The sequence below is a fragment of the Ranitomeya imitator genome, chromosome 2 (genome assembly GCF_032444005.1).
Source record: "Ranitomeya imitator isolate aRanImi1 chromosome 2, aRanImi1.pri, whole genome shotgun sequence".
Taxonomy (NCBI): Eukaryota; Metazoa; Chordata; class Amphibia; order Anura; family Dendrobatidae; genus Ranitomeya; species Ranitomeya imitator.
The window spans coordinates 229,639,230-229,655,307 of record NC_091283.1 but is presented as its reverse complement, the minus strand read 5'-3'; the positions used below and the strand labels follow the sequence as shown (position 1 = coordinate 229,655,307).

The window sequence follows — 16,078 nt, the reverse complement described above, 5'->3', positions numbered from 1 at the left end:
TGCTGCCTGTCAAACTGAACGATATCGCTAGCCAGGACGCTGCAACGTCACGGATCGCTAGCGATATCGTTCAGTGTGAAGGTACCTTTAGGCTATGGATTCTTTTAGAACATTCAAGGTTCAATTTGTTGTTTTATACTTTAATACAAAAGGGTTCAGTGCTTACAGTCAGAAAGTTATAAAAATATGATAATAAAAAGACATACAACTTATGCAAAACAGTATAAAATAACAGGAGAAAACTTACAGAAATCATCTAACTGGTAGTTTGCTTTGTGCTCCCTGAGAGGGGATGAATGGAGTTGGTGGAGCACATCAGCGTCGGCTGCCCTCACATGTGAACACGTTTCTCTGTATACAGGTCTAATTTATAGCTTTGGTCTGGAGGTCAGGTTTCTAGACCAGCCCCTCAGGTTAATATCATAATTGCTTGTTTATTGATTGGACCACGGCCCCGTCCCGCAATGAATATCTTACTTTCTCTTAAGATCCTTTGTATAAAGGTACCTTCACACTAAACGACGCTGCAGCGATCCAGACAACGATCCGGATCGCTGCAGCGTCACTGTTTGGTCGCTGGAGAGCTGTCACACAGACCGCTCTCCAGCGACCAACGATGCCGGTAACCAGGGTAAACATCGGGTTACTAAGCGCAGGGCCGCGCTTAGTAACCCGATGTTTACCCTGTTTACCATCCTAAAAGTAAAAAAAACAAACGCTTCATACTTACCTTCCGCTGTCTGTCCCCGGCGCTCTGCTTCTCTGTACTGGCTTCTGCTTTCCGGCCGCTGTGCTCACAGTGAGTGCAGGAAAGCACAGCGCCGGAGGACAGACAGCGGAAGGTAAGTATGAAGCGTTTGTTTTTTTTACTTTTAGGATGGTAACCAGGGTAAACATCGGCTTACTAAGCGCAGCCCTGCGCTTAGTAACCCGATGTTTACCCTGGTTACCAGCGAAGACATCGCTGAATCGGCGTCACACACGCCGATTCAGCGATGTCAGCGGGAGAGCCAGCGACCAAATAAAGTTCTGGCCTTCTAGCTCCGACCAACGACATCACAGCAGGATTCTGATCGCTGCTGCCTGTCAAACTGAACGATATCGCTAGCCAGGACACTGCAACGTCACGGATCGCTAGCGATATCGTTTAGTGTGAAGGTACCTTAAAGGTTCTCACAGAGATACTATCAGGCCTTAAAGGGAACCTGTCACCCCGTTTTTTGAGATTGAGCTATAAATACTGTTAAATAGGGCCTGCGCTGTGTGTTCCTATAGTGTATGTAGTGTACCCCGATTCCCCACCTATGCTGAGATATAACTTACCAAAGTCGCCGTTTTCGCCTGTCAATCAGGCTGGTCAGGTCGGGAGGGCGTGGTGACATCGCTGGTTCTTCCTCAGCTTTACGTTGGTGGCGTAGTGGCGTAATGGTGAACAAGCAGCGCGCGATCTGCGCTGTAATCCCTTGCATCGGTGGGGGCGGCCATCTTCCTGGGGCCGCGCGTGCGCAGATCGAGTGCTCTGCTGCACGGGGCTTCAGGAAAATGGCCGCGGCATGCCGCGCGTGCGCATTAGAGATCGCGGCGGCCATTTTCCCAAAGCCGAGATGCAAACTCGGCTTTGGGAAAATGGCCGCCGCGATCTCTAATGCGCACGCGCGGCATCCCGCGGCCATTTTCCTGAAGCCCCGTGCAGCAGAGCACTCGATCTGCGCACGCGCGGCCCCAGGAAGATGGCCGCCCCCACCGATGCAAGGGATTACAGCGCAGATCGCGCGCTGCTTGTTCACCATTACGCCACTACGCCACCAACGTAAAGCTGAGGAAGAACCAGCGATGTCACCACGCCCTCCCGACCTGACCAGCCTGATTGACAGGCGAAAACGGCGACTTTGGTAAGTTATATCTCAGCATAGGTGGGGAATCGGGGTACACTACATACACTATAGGAACACACAGCGCAGGCCCTATTTAACAGTATTTATAGCTCAATCTCAAAAAACGGGGTGACAGGTTCCCTTTAATTAACATCTCTCTTCCAAGAGCTACGAGGTGTCAAATGTTACAAATGTTACTTTTCTTCTTGGCTAGCAGCAGGACCCCCTGGAGAAATTGAAGACAGAAGTCTACTTGTCCCAGGAAAATACATATTAACACCTGGGTGCGACATGCAGCTGCCAGTTACACAATAATAGTCCACTGCACACAAACAGACACATATATATATATATATTTGTATTATATATATTGTATTATATATATTCTCGTATATTCACCACACAGCCCCTCACAGAATATAATGTAGCCCCCCATAGAATATACCGTATATACTCGAGTATAAGCCGGCCTGAGTATAAGCCGAGACCCCTAATTTTGCTACAAAGAACTGGGAAAACTTAATGACTCGAGTATAAGCCTAGGGTGGAAAATGCAGCAGCTATCGGTAAATGTCAAAAATAAAAATAGATACCAATAAAAGTAATTAATTGAGACATCAGTAGGTTAAGTGTTTTTGAATAACCATATTGAATCAGGAGCCCCATATAATGCTCCATACAGTTCATGATGGGCCCCATAAGATGCTCCATATTAAAATATGCCCCATACAATGCTGCACAAAGGCAGATCATGGCCCCATAAGAAGCTCCATACAGACATTTGCACCATATAATGCTGTGCAAATGCTGATTATGGCCCCATAAGATGCTCCGTACAGACATTTGCACCATATAATGCTGCACAAATGCTGATTATGGCCCCATAAGATGCTCCATAGGCTCATTTTTCCCATGTAATGCTGCACAAATGCTGATTATGGCCCCATAAGATGCCCCATAGGCTCATTTGCCCCATATAATGCTGCACAAATGCTGATTATGGCCCCATATGATTCTCCATACAGACATTTGCCCCATACAATGCTGCACAAATGCTGATTACGGCCCCATAAGATGCTACATAGAGATATTTGCCCCATATGCTGTTGCTGCGATTAAAAAAATATATAAAAAAATAACACCTTTCATCGCTCGGGCCCCCGACACTTGCTATAGTCACCTGTCCGCATTTCACCGCTGGGCGCTCCTGTGTCTTCTGCATCCTCTGCACTGATTGTTCAGGCAGAGGGTGGCGCGCACACTAACCACATCATCGCGCCCTCTGACATGAGCGTCACTGCAGAGGACGTGGAAGACGGAGCCTGGCGTTGGAACGCGGACAGGTGAATATCGCGCAGTGCCCTCATTATACTTACCTGCTCCTGACGCGGTCCTGGGCGCCGGCAGCGTCTTCCTGTGTTAAGCGGTCACATGGTACCGCTCATTACAGTAATGAAGATGCGGCTCCACCCCTATGGGAGTGGAGTCGGGTCCATATTCATTACTGTAATGAGCGGTATCATGTGACCGCTCAAAGCTGGAAGAAGTTGCCGACGCCCGGAGAACCAGGGACGTTCAGGGACCGCGCCAGGAGCAGGAGAGTATGATTAGACAGCTGTCGCCCCCCCTCCCCTGCCGTCCCCTGGGAATGACTCGAATATAAGTCAAGAGGGGCAATTTCAGCCTAAAAAATGGGCTGAAATTCTCCGCTTATACTCGTGTATATACAGTAATACAGCCCACCTCCCCATAGTATATAATGCAGCCCCCCATAGTATATAACACAGCCTCCCCCATAGAATATAATGCATTATGTACCACCCATAGTATATAACAGAGCCACATAGTATATAACACAGCCTCCCCCATAGAATATAATATACCCCATAATATATAAAACAGCCTCCCCATAGAAAATAATATGCCCCCTGTAGGGATTTCACTCACTCAGGTGCGATGGCTGACACTCAGGAGGCACGTTCCTTTAAAAGTTCACAGGGTTTATTACTTCATAAACCACATGGCAAAAATAACAGAAAACAAATAGCCTTTAGCTCAGGAAAAGAAAAACAAGTGTCCAGTCCATCAGGCTCAGTCCTGAAGCCTTAACACACTTAGGAGGGTTTCACCTCCACACATATCTGCTGTGTAAAGCATTAGCCTGTCTTATATAGAGCTAACCACACCCAATAACCCATCACATGATTAGCCATGTGGCCTGACATCACCACAGGTCCTGAAACAGATATATACATGGTTATGTGCAACAAAGAAATACTCCGGGCTACATTACAGCAACAAGGCACTTATGTGGCACATACCTCCCGTCGACTACACACCCTTTAGCCATGCTACATACCTCCCCCCTCTGCCTAAAGCCGTGGGGCTTGGCACTTTCCCCCACTAAACAAGGGATTCTTGATAGGGCATCCGCATTACCGTGCAGCTTTCCGGCCCTATGTTCCACATGGAAACTGAAGTCCTGCAGGGCTAAGAACCAACGGGTGACCCTAGCATTTCTACCCTTTGTTTCCCTCATCCATCTAAGTGGGGCATGGTCAGATATTAGTCTGAATTTACGACCCAGCAGATAGTACCATAATGTGTCCACAGCCCACTTTATGGCCAAACACTCTTTTTCCACTACTGAGTAGTTCTTCTCAGATGAGGACAGCTTTCTACTCAGATAGAGAACAGGATGCTCCTCCCCATGTAGCTCTTGGGAAAGGACTGCTCCTACCCCAACATCTGAGGCATCTGTCTGAAGAATAAATTCCTTCTTGAAGTCTGGGGCCATCAGAACGGGGTGCTTACATAGATCCCCTTTCAACTCTTGGAAGGCTGACTCTGTCTCTTCGGACCATTTCACCATCACTGATTTTGTCCCCTTTAGCAGATCAGTCAGAGGCGCAGCCACTGTTGCGAAGTTCGGGATGAACCTCCTGTAATATCCCACGATTCCCAGAAAGGCTTTAACTTGCTTTTTGGAGAGTGGTTTCGGCCATGTTTGGATTGCCTCCACTTTCCTGATTTGGGGCTTTATTTCTCCACGACCCACTATATAGCCTAGGTATTTAGCTTCTTCCTTACCCAAGGCACACTTCTTCGGGTTTATTGTAAACCCCGCCTCTCTTAGAGCATCAAACACCGCTTGGACTTTCTCCAGATGACTCTCCCAGTCTGGGCTAAAGATGACGATATCATCTAGGTACGCAGCAGCGTAGGACTTATGGGGTGCAAGGACTCTAGCCATAGCCCTCTGGAAGGTCACCGGAGCTCCCTGTAGGCCAAACGGCATCCGGACATACTGGAAGCATCCATCAGGTGTCGAAAAGGCCGTCTTCTCCTTGGCTTCCAGTGCCATGGGGATCTGCCAATACCCCTTTGTCAAATCCAAGGTGGATATATATCTGGCGTGCCCAAGCCTTTCGATGAGCTCATCAACGCGGGGCATGGGATAAGCGTCAAACTTGGAGACCTCATTCAAATTCTGATAGTCGTTGCAAAACCTCCATCAGGTTTTGGGACCAGGACAATTGGGCTCGACCAACCGCTCTTGGATTCCTCAATGACTCCAAGCTTCAACATACGCTCCACTTCCTTGGAGATAACTTCTCGACGATCCTCAGGAATACGATAGGGCTTAACGTTCACCCGCACATGTGGCTCTGTTAGGACCTCGTGCTCTATGACCTTTGTGTGTCCCGGCAACTCTGAAAACAGGTCCCTGTTTTTCTGGAGTAACTCCCGGCACTGCTGTTTCTGGGTCTTCGATAGCGTCTCCGCTATAGTAACCGCTCCAACCTCACCTTCTGGGTTGCTTAACAACGATTGAGTTACTGTCGGCTCTCTATCTTGCCACGGCTTGATGAGGTTGACATGGTATACTTGGAATGGTTTCCGTCTTCCTGGTTGGTGAATTTTATAATTTACTTCACCAAGTTTCTCGACAACCTCATATGGCCCTTGCCGTTTGGCCAAGAACTTGCTTTCCACCGTTGGAACTAACACAAGAACTCGGTCTCCCGGATTGAACTGCCTCACTCTTGCAGATCGGTTGTAGACTCTGGCCTGAGCTTCTTGTGCCTGGAGGAGGTGTTCTTTCACAATAGGCATCACCTTTGCAATCCTCTGCTGCATCAGGGCCACATGCTCAATGACGCTTCTGTGGGGCGTGACTTCGGCTTCCCAGGTTTCCTTGGCTATATCCAGGAGTCCTCGCGGATGTTGGCCATATAGAAGGTCAAACGGTAAGAACCCTGTGGAGGCCTGTGGAACTTCACGAATGGAAAATATCAGATAGGGTAAGAGACAATCCCAGTCTCTACCATCTTTCTCTATAGCTTTTCTCAGCATGCTCTGCAGTGTCTTGTTAAATCTCTCAACAAGGCTATCTGACTGGGGATGGTACACCGAGGTCCTCAACTGGGAGATTTTCAGGGCTTTGCATAACTCCCTCATCACCTTGCTCATGAAAGGTGTCCCCTGGTCAGTCATGATCTCCTTCGGCAGACCTGTCCGAGAAAAGACATGGACCAACTCGCGGGCTATACTCTTCGAGGAAGAATTTCTCAAGGGAATTGCCTCAGGATAGCGAGTGGCATAGTCCAGGATGACTAATATATACTGATGGCCCCGGGCTGATTTAACTAAGGGACCAACCAAGTCCATGGCAATTCTCTCGAACGGCACCTCAATAACGGGCAGTGGCACAAGAGGGTTCCGGAAATGAGCAGTGGGAGCAGTTAGCTGACATGTAGGGCAGGACCTGCAATAGTTCACTATTTCCCAGTGACACCCAGGCCAATCGAACCTCTGCACAACCCGTTCCTGTGTTTTTTCCACCCCTAGGTGTCCACCCAAGATGTGTGAATGGGCCATGTCCAACACCTTCCGTCTATATGGACCCAGCACTACCAACTGCTCTACCAACTCCTCCCTTATTTTCGTGACCCGGTACAACAACTCCCCACTCATCAGAAAATGGGGAAATCTTGTGTCTGTCCCCGGCTCCTGTACCACCCCATCAATAACTGTGACATTATTAAAGGCTTCCCTCAGAGTGGGGTCCCTATGTTGGGCAGTCCCAAAATTTCCACCGGTTACCTCAAACTCCAGAATGTCAGATGCAGGGGACACTTCCTCCTCATCCCCCACCAGAACACAAAAAGGAAACCTGTCTGACTCCGGGTGTGGCGACACCCTTCCAGGGTTCATTGGTTCCCTACTCTTGCTAGGGAGCTCAGAACCTTTTCCCCACAAATCCCAAAACAGAAATCCCGGCCAATAATTATAGGGTGCAACAAGTCCTGCACGACGCCGACTATGTGGGACTCAGTGCCACATGCCGTTTCAATGTCCACCCTGGCCAAAGGGTAGTCCTTTGCATCACCATGTATGCACCGCACTCCGACCTTCTTTCCCGGGAGCAGGTGGAGAAGAAAAGTGGCCCTCACCAGGGTCACTAGGCTCCCTGAGTCTAACAGTGCCGTTACTGCTCGACCGTTCACCTTTACGGGACACGCTTGAGGTCCCTCGTTGGGCGGAGAGTTCACACTGCAGGCTGGATACGCATAGTATGAACAACGGCGTCCCGTGCTGCAGTCCATCTGCTCAGTGGTCTGGAAACAACGGGCAGCTATATGTCCTGGCCCGTGGCACCTCCAACAAATAATATCACCCGTAGGGACCTTGGGCACCACCTCCCCCGCCCTTTGTGACCTTGGACGCGCCACCCCTGTTTGGGACTCAGCTCCCTTCTGGGACCCCCAGTACGGCATGGGTTGCCTCCCGGAGGAGCCTTCCAACCCTTGGTACCTCTCAACCAGTCCGATCAGCTCGTCGGCATTCTGGGGATCACCCTGGGCAACCCAAGTCTGTATGGACCTCGGGAGGGAATGCACAAACCGATCCATCATCACTCGTTCCACCATCTGTGCAGGTGTACACGACTCTAGCTGCAGCCATTTCTGGACCAGGTGCAACAGGTAAAACATTTGAGAGCGAGGCGGTTTGTCCCGGTGATAGGCCCAGCAGTGAACTCGCTGTGCCCTGACAGTGTCACCCCCAAACGTGCGAGACTCTCAACTTTCAATTTGTGATACTCTTTGGCATCCTGCAAGGTCAAATCATAGTACGCCTTCTGGGGTTCTCCCGCCAGGTATGGCGCCAGTACCTCTGCCCACTGCTCTGGCGGAAGTTTTTCCCACTCAGCGACCCTCTCAAACACCGTCAGGAAGGCCTCAACATCATCCCCGGGAGTCATTTTCTGCAATGCGCATCTTACCGTCTTCCGGACGTGGGTGTCATCAGCCAGACCTGGGGTTGGGGCGCTCATCTGGCCCTGGATGGCGGTTGCCAGAAGCTGCATCTGCTGCCGTTGCTCCTGCTGGTTCTGTTGCATCTGCTGCCGTTGCTCCTGCTGGTTCTGTTGAATCTGCTGCATCAACAGCCTGTTGCTCTCTTGCTGCGACTGGAGCAAGTGTTTCAGCAGGTCCTCCATTTTCCTCGGCAATGCTTGCTGGTTTACAACAGACTTGACCCAGGACATCCAATAACAGACTCTTCGTCTCCGCTGGGAACGCTGCCCGCACGTCTACCACCAATTGTAGGGATTTCACTCACTCAGGTGCGACGGCTGACACTCAGGAGGCACGTTCCTTTAAAAGTTCACAGGGTTTATTACTTCATAAACCACATGGCAAAAATAACAGAAAAAAAATAGCCTTTAGCTCAGGAAAAGAAAAACAAGTGTCCAGTCCATCAGGCTCAGTCCTGAAGCCTTAACACACTTAGGAGGGTTTCACCTCCACACATATCTGCTGTGTAAAGCATTAGCCTGTCTTATATAGAGCTAACCACACCCAGTAACCCATCACATGATTAGCCATGTGGTCTGAAATCACCACAGGTTCTGAAACAGATATATACATGGTTATGTGCAACAAAGAAGTACTCCGGGCTACATTACAGCAACAAGGCACTTATGTGGCACATACCTCCCGTCGACTACACACCCTTTAGCCATGCTACACCCCATAATATATAACACAGCCTCCCCGATAGAATATAATATACCCCCATAGTATATAGCACAGCCACATAGTATATAACACAGCCTCCCCTATAGAATATAATATACCCCTGTAGTATATAGCACAGCCACTTAGTATATAACAGCCCACATACTAGTATATAGCACAGCCACAAAGTATATACACAGCCCATGTAGTATATAGCACAGCCCGCATAGCATACAACACCACCCACGTAGTTTGCTGCACAGCCCACGTAGTTTGCAGCACAGCCCACGTAGTTTACAGCACAGCCCACGTAGTTTACAGCACAGCCCACGTAGTTTACAGCACAGCCCACGTAGTTTACAGCACAGCCCACGTAGTTTACAGCACAGCCCACGTAGTTTACAGCACAGCCCACGTAGTTTACAGCACAGCCCACATAGTTTACAGCACAGCCCACGTAGTTTACAGCACAGCCCACGTAGTTTACAGCACAGCCCACCTAGTATATAACACAACCCATGTACTAGTTTATAGCACAGCCACGCAGTATATAACATAGCCCACGTAGCATATTGCACAGCCATGTAGTATATAGCACAGCCCACCTAGTATATAACACAACCCACGTAGTATATAGCACAGCTCATGCAGTATACAACACAGCTCACAAAGTATACGGCACAGGCCACATAGTATATAATACAGCCCACATACTAGTATATAGCACAGCCATGTAGTATATAACATAGCCCACAGGCTAGTATATAGCACAGCCACGTAGTATATACACAGCCCACGTAGTATATAGCACAGCCCACACAGTATACAACACAGCCCACCTAGCTTACAGCACAGCCCACGTAGTTTACAGCACAGCCCACGTAGTTTACAGCACAGCCACCTAGTATATTACACAACCCATGTACTAGTATATAGCACAGCCACGCAGTATATAACACAGCCCACGTAGTATATAGCACAGTCCACCTAGTATATAGCACAGCCCACGTAGTATATAGCACAGCCCACATAGTATACACCACAGCCCGCATAGTATACGGCACAGCCCACATAGTATATAATACAGCCCACGTACTAGTGTCGGGGTCGCCACAACAATACCCTTCCTTCACCAGTCATTCCAAATCAGAATAAGAGCATTGGTACCGGATAAGAATGAGTCAGACAAAGGCTGGTTCAAACTCATTGCATGCTCGTGTGTCTACAAGGTCTAGCAACGTCACAGCAACTGACTTTATTTCCTGATACACAACATTATATGATCTATTGGGGGAAGGTGTGCAGAGGGCGGGGTTAAGCGGGGTTTAAGCAATATATCTAGTATTCAGTCTTTCTGGTTGGTCCTGACGTCATCTGATGGATCCTCCTGTCTCCACGGCACTTTAAGTTTCGACTTCAACAAAAATGATACTTAGCTTCTGGAATGTGAAACTTGCTTCTTTAGCAGAAGCAGAATTAGGGCAAAGGTGAATACTGGCAGCCATGTTAACCCCTTCATGACCCAGCCTATTTTGACCTTAAAGACCTTGCCGTTTTTTGCAATTCTGACCAGTGTCCCTTTATGAGGTAATAACTCAGGAACGCTTCAACGGATCCTAGCGGTTCTGAGATTGTTTTTTCGTGACATATTGGGCTTCATGTTAGTGGTAAATTTAGGTCAATAAATTCTGCGTTTATTTGTGATAAAAACAGAAATTTGGCGAAAATTTTGAAAATTTCGCAATTTTCACATTTTGAATTTTTATTCTGTTAAACCAGAGAGATATGTGACACAAAATAGTTAATAAATAACATTTCCCACATGTTTACTTTACATCAGCACAATTTTGGAAACAAAATTTTTTTTTGTTAGGAAGTTATAAGGGTTAAAATTTGACCAGCGATTTGTCATTTTTACAACGAAATTTACAAAACCATTTTTTTTAGGGACCACCTCACATTTGAAGTCAGTTTGAGGGGTCTATATGGCTGAAAATACCCAAAAGTGACACCATTCTAAAAACTGCACCCCTCAAGGTACTCAAAACCACATTCAAGAAGTTTATTAACCCTTCAGGTGCTTCACAGCAGCAGAAGCAACATGGAAGGAAAAAATGAACATTTAACTTTTTAGTCACAAAAATTATCTTTTAGCAACAATTTTTTTATTTTCCCAATGGTAAAAGGAGAAACTGAACGACGAAAGTTGTTGTCCAATTTGTCCTGAGTACGCTGATACCTCATATGTGGGGGTAAACCACTGTTTGGGCGCACGGCAGGGCTTGGAAGGGAAGGAGTGCCATTTGACTTTTTGAATCAAAAATTGGCTCCACTCTTTAGCGGACACCATGTCACGTTTGGAGAGCCCCCGTGTGCCTAAAAATTGGAGCTCCCCCACAAGTGACCCCATTTTGGAAACTAGACACCCCAAGGAACTTATCTAGATGCATAGTGAGCACTTTGAACCCCCAGGTGCTTCACAAATTGATCCGTAAAAATGAAAAAGTACTTTTTTTTCACAAAAAAATTCTTTTAGCCTCAATTTTTTCATTTTTACATGGGCAACAGGATAAAATGGATCCTAAAATGTGTTGGGCAATTTCTCCCGAGTACGCCGATACCTCATATGTGGGGGTAAACCACTGTTTGGGCACATGGTAAGGCTCGGAAGGGAAGGAGCGCCATTTGACTTTTTGAATGAAAAATTATTTCCATCGTTAGCGGACACCATGTCGCGTTTGGAGAGCTCCTGTGTGCCTAAACATTAGCGCTCCCCCACAAGTGACCCCATTTTGGAAACTAGATGCCCCAAGGAACTTATCTAGATGCATAGTGAGCACTTTGAACCCCCAGGTGCTTCACAAATTGATCCGTAAAAATGAAAAAGTACTTTTTTTTCACAAAAAAATTCTTTTAGCCTCAATTTCTTCATTTTCACATGGGCAACAGGAGAAAATGGATCCTAAAATGTGTTGGGCAATTTCTCCCGAGTACGCCGATACCTCATATGTGGGGGTAAACCACTGTTTGGGCACACGGCAGGGCTCGGAAGGGAAGGCGCGCCATTTGACTTTTTGAATGGAAAATTAGCTCCAATTGTTAGCGGACACCATGTCGCATTTGGAGAGCCCCTGTGTGCCTATGCATTGGAGCTCCCCCACAAGTGACCCCATTTTGGAAACTAGACCCCCCAAGGAACTTATCTAGATGCATATTGAGCACTTTAAACCCCCAGGTGCTTCACAGAAGTTTATAACGCAGAGCCATGAAAATAAAAAATAATTTTTCTTTCCTCCAAAAATGATTTTTTTGCCTGGAATTTCCTATTTTGCCAAGGATAATAGGAGAAATTGGACCACAAATATTGTTGTACAGTTTGTCCTGAGTACGCTGATACCCCATATGTGGGGGTAAACCACTGTTTGGGCGCACGGCAGGGCTCGGAAGGGATGGCACGCCATTTGGCTTTTTAAATGGAAAATTAGCTCCAATCATTAGCGGACACCATGTCACGTTTGGAGAGCCCCTGTGTGCCTAAACATTGGAGATCCCCCAGAAATGACCCCATTTTGGAAACTAGACCCCCCAAAGGAACTAATCTAGATGTGTGGTGAGGACTTTGAACCCCCAAGTGCTTCACAGAAGTTTATAACGCAGAGCCATGAAAATAAAAAAAAAAAATTATTTTCTCAAAAATGATCTTTTAGCCTGCAATTTTTTATTTTCCCAAGGGTAACAGGAGAAATTTGACCCCAAAAGTTGTTGTCCAGTTTCTCCTGAGTACGCTGATACCCCATATGTGGGGGTAAACCACTGTTTGGGCACATGCCGAGGCTCGGAAGTGAAGTAGTGACGTTTTGAAATGCAGACTTTGATGGAATGCTCTGTGGGCGTCACGTTGCGTTTGCAGAGCCCCTGATGTGGCTTAACAGTAGAAACCCCCCACAAGTGACCCCATTTTGGAAACTAGACCCCGAAAGGAACTTATCTAGATGTGTGGTGAGCACTTTGAACCCCCAAGTGCTTCACAGAAGTTTATAATGCAGAGCCGTGAAAATAATAAATTCGTTTTCTTTCCTCAAAAATAATTATTTAGCCCAGAATTTTTTAATTTTCCCAAGGGTAACAGGAGAAATTTGACCCCAATATTTGTTGTCCAGTTTCTCCTGAGTACGGTGATACCCCATATGTGGGGGTAAACTACTGTTTGGGCACATGCCGGGGCTCGGAATTGAAGTAGTGACGTTTTGAAATGCAGACTTTGATGGAATGCTCTGCGGGCGTCACATTGCGTTTCCAGAGCCCCTGGTGTGCCTAAACAGTAGAAACCCCCCACAAGTGACCCCATTTTAGAAACTAGACCCCCCAAGGAGCTTATCTAGATATGTGGTGAGCACTTTGAACCCCCAAGTGCTTCACAGACGTTTACAACGCAGAGCCGTGAAAATAAAAAATCATTTTTCTTTCCTCAAAAATGATGTTTTAGCAAGCATTTTTTTTATTTTCACAAGGGTAACAGGAGAAATTGGACCCCAGTAATTGTTGCGCAGTTTGTCCTGAGTATGCTGGTACCCCATATGTGGGGGTAAACCACTGTTTGGGTGCACGTCGGGGCTCGGAAGTGAGGGAGCACCATTTGACTTTTTGAATACAAGATTGGCTGGAATCAATGGTGGCGCCATGTTGCGTTTGGAGACCCCCTGATGTGCCTAAACAGTGGAAACCCCTCAATTCTAACTCCAACACACCCCTAACCCTTATCCCAACTGTAGCCGTAACCCTAATCACAACCCTAACCCCAACACACCCGTAACCCCAACACACCCCTAACCACAACCCTAATTCCAACCCAACCCTAGCCCTAAGGCTATGTGCCAACGTTGCGGATTCGTATGAGATTTTTCAGCACCATTTTTGAAAAATCCGCGGGTAAAAGGCACTGCGTTTTACCTGCGGATTTACTGCGGATTTCCAGTGTTTTTTGTCCGGATTTCACCTGCGGATTCCTATTGAGGAACAGGTGTAAAACGCTGCGGAATCCGCACAAAGAATTGACATGCTGCGGAAAATACAACGCAGCGTTCCCGCGCGGTATTTTCCGCACCATGGGCACAGCGGATTTGGCTTTCCATATGTTTACATGGTACTGTAAACCTGATGGAACACTGCTGCGGATCCGCAGCGGCCAATCCGCACCGTGTGCACATAGCCTAATTCTAAAGGTATGTGCACACGCTGCGGAAAACGCTGCGGATCCGCAGCAGTTTCCCATGAGTTTACAGTTCAATGCAAACCTATGGGAAACAAAAATCGCTGTACACATGCTGCGGAAAAACTGCACGGAAACGCAGCGGTTTACATTCCGCAGCATGTCACTTCTTTCTGCGGATTCCGCAGCGGTTTTACAACTGCTCAAATAGAAAATCGCTGTTGTAAAACCGCATTGAAATGCGCAGAAAAAACATGGTAAATCCGCCATAAATCCGCAGCGGTTTAGCACTGCGGATTTATCAAATCCGCAGCGGAAAAATCCGCAGAGGACCAGAATACGTGTGCACATACCGAAACCCTAACCCTAACCCTACCCCTAACCCTAACCCTAGTTCTTACCCCAACCTTAGTGGAAAAAAAAAAAAATATTTATTTTGTTATTGTCCCTACCTATGGGGGGGGGGGGGGTCATTTACTTTTTTTTTTATTTTGATCACTGAGATAGGTTATATCTCAGTGATCAAAATTCACTCTAGAACGAATCTGCCGGCCGGCAGATTCGGCGGGCGCACTGCACATGCGCCCGCCATTTTGGAAGATGGCGGCGCCCAGGAAAGAAGACGGACGGTCCCAGGGAGGCCAGGTAAGTATAAGGGGGGGGAGATCAGGGCACGGGGGGTGGGGCGTCGGAGCACGGGGGGGTGGATCGGAACACGGGGGGGTGGATTGGAGCACGGAGTGGGGGATCGCTGTGCGGGCGGGTGGATCGGAGCACGGGGGGGGGAATCGCTGTGTGGGGGGGGGGTCGCTGTGCGGGGGGGGGGGGATCGGAGTGCGGGGGGGTTTGATTGGAGCACGGGGGGGTGTGATTGGAGCACGGGGGGAGCGGGCAGGAGGACGGGGGAGCGGAGCACAGGACCGAGGGGAGCAGACCACAGATCGGGGGGCTGGGGGGGCGATCGGAGGAGTGGGTGCACATTAGTGTGTCCAGCCATGGCCGATGATATTGCAGCATCGGCCATGGCTGGATTGTAATATTTCACCATTTTTTTAGGTGAAATATTACAAATCGCTCTGATCGGCAGTTTCACTTTCAACAGCCAATCAGAGCGATCGTAGCCACGGGGGGGTGAAGCCACCCCCCCCTGGGCTAAACTACCACTCCCCCTGTCCCTGCAGATCGCGTGAAATGGGAGTTAACCCTTTCACCCGATCTGCAGGGACGCGATCTTTCCATGACGCATATGCTGCGTCATGGGTCGGAATGGCGCCGACTTTCATGACGCAGCGTATGCGTCAAAGGTCGGGAAGGGGTTAAATACAGTTACATTTGCATTAGCAAGCATAAAGGGGAAAAACTTATTGTTTCACAGCATAAGAATATATAAAAGTACAAAAGAGTATAAAGATATATATTTTCACCTTGACACTAGTATATAGCTCAGCCATGTAGTATATAACAAAGCCCACATACTAGTATATAGCACAGCCACGCAGTATATACACAGCCCACATAGTATATAGCACAGCCCACGCAGTATACAGCACAGCCCACGTAGTATACAGCACAGCCCACGTAGTATACAGCACAGCCCACGTAGTATACAGCACAGCTCATGTAGTATATAGCACAGCCCACGTAGTTTACAGCACAGCCCACGTAGTATATATAACACAACCCATGTACTAGTATATAGCACAGCGCAGTGTAAAACATAGCCCACGTAGTATATAGCACAGCCACGTAGTATATAGCACAGCCACGTAGTATATAGCACAGCCACATAGTATATAGCACAGCCACATAGTATATAGCGCATCCCACGAAGTATATAGCACTGTCCACCTAGTATATAACACAACCCACGTAGTATATAGTACAGCCCACGTTCATTTTTTGAGGCGGGTTGAAAATGAGGAACTGTGCAGATACCCTCAAATGTGGTTAGCAAAGTCATGTGACAATCCAAA

At 47.8% G+C, this 16,078-nt stretch overlaps 1 protein-coding gene across 5 annotated transcripts in view; it reads left to right on the top strand.

The window, feature by feature from the left end:
- The window catches only part of PHKA1 (phosphorylase kinase regulatory subunit alpha 1), a 452,411-nt gene that overhangs the window by 126,681 nt on the left and 309,652 nt on the right, over positions 1-16,078 (top strand). The window lies entirely within an intron of this gene.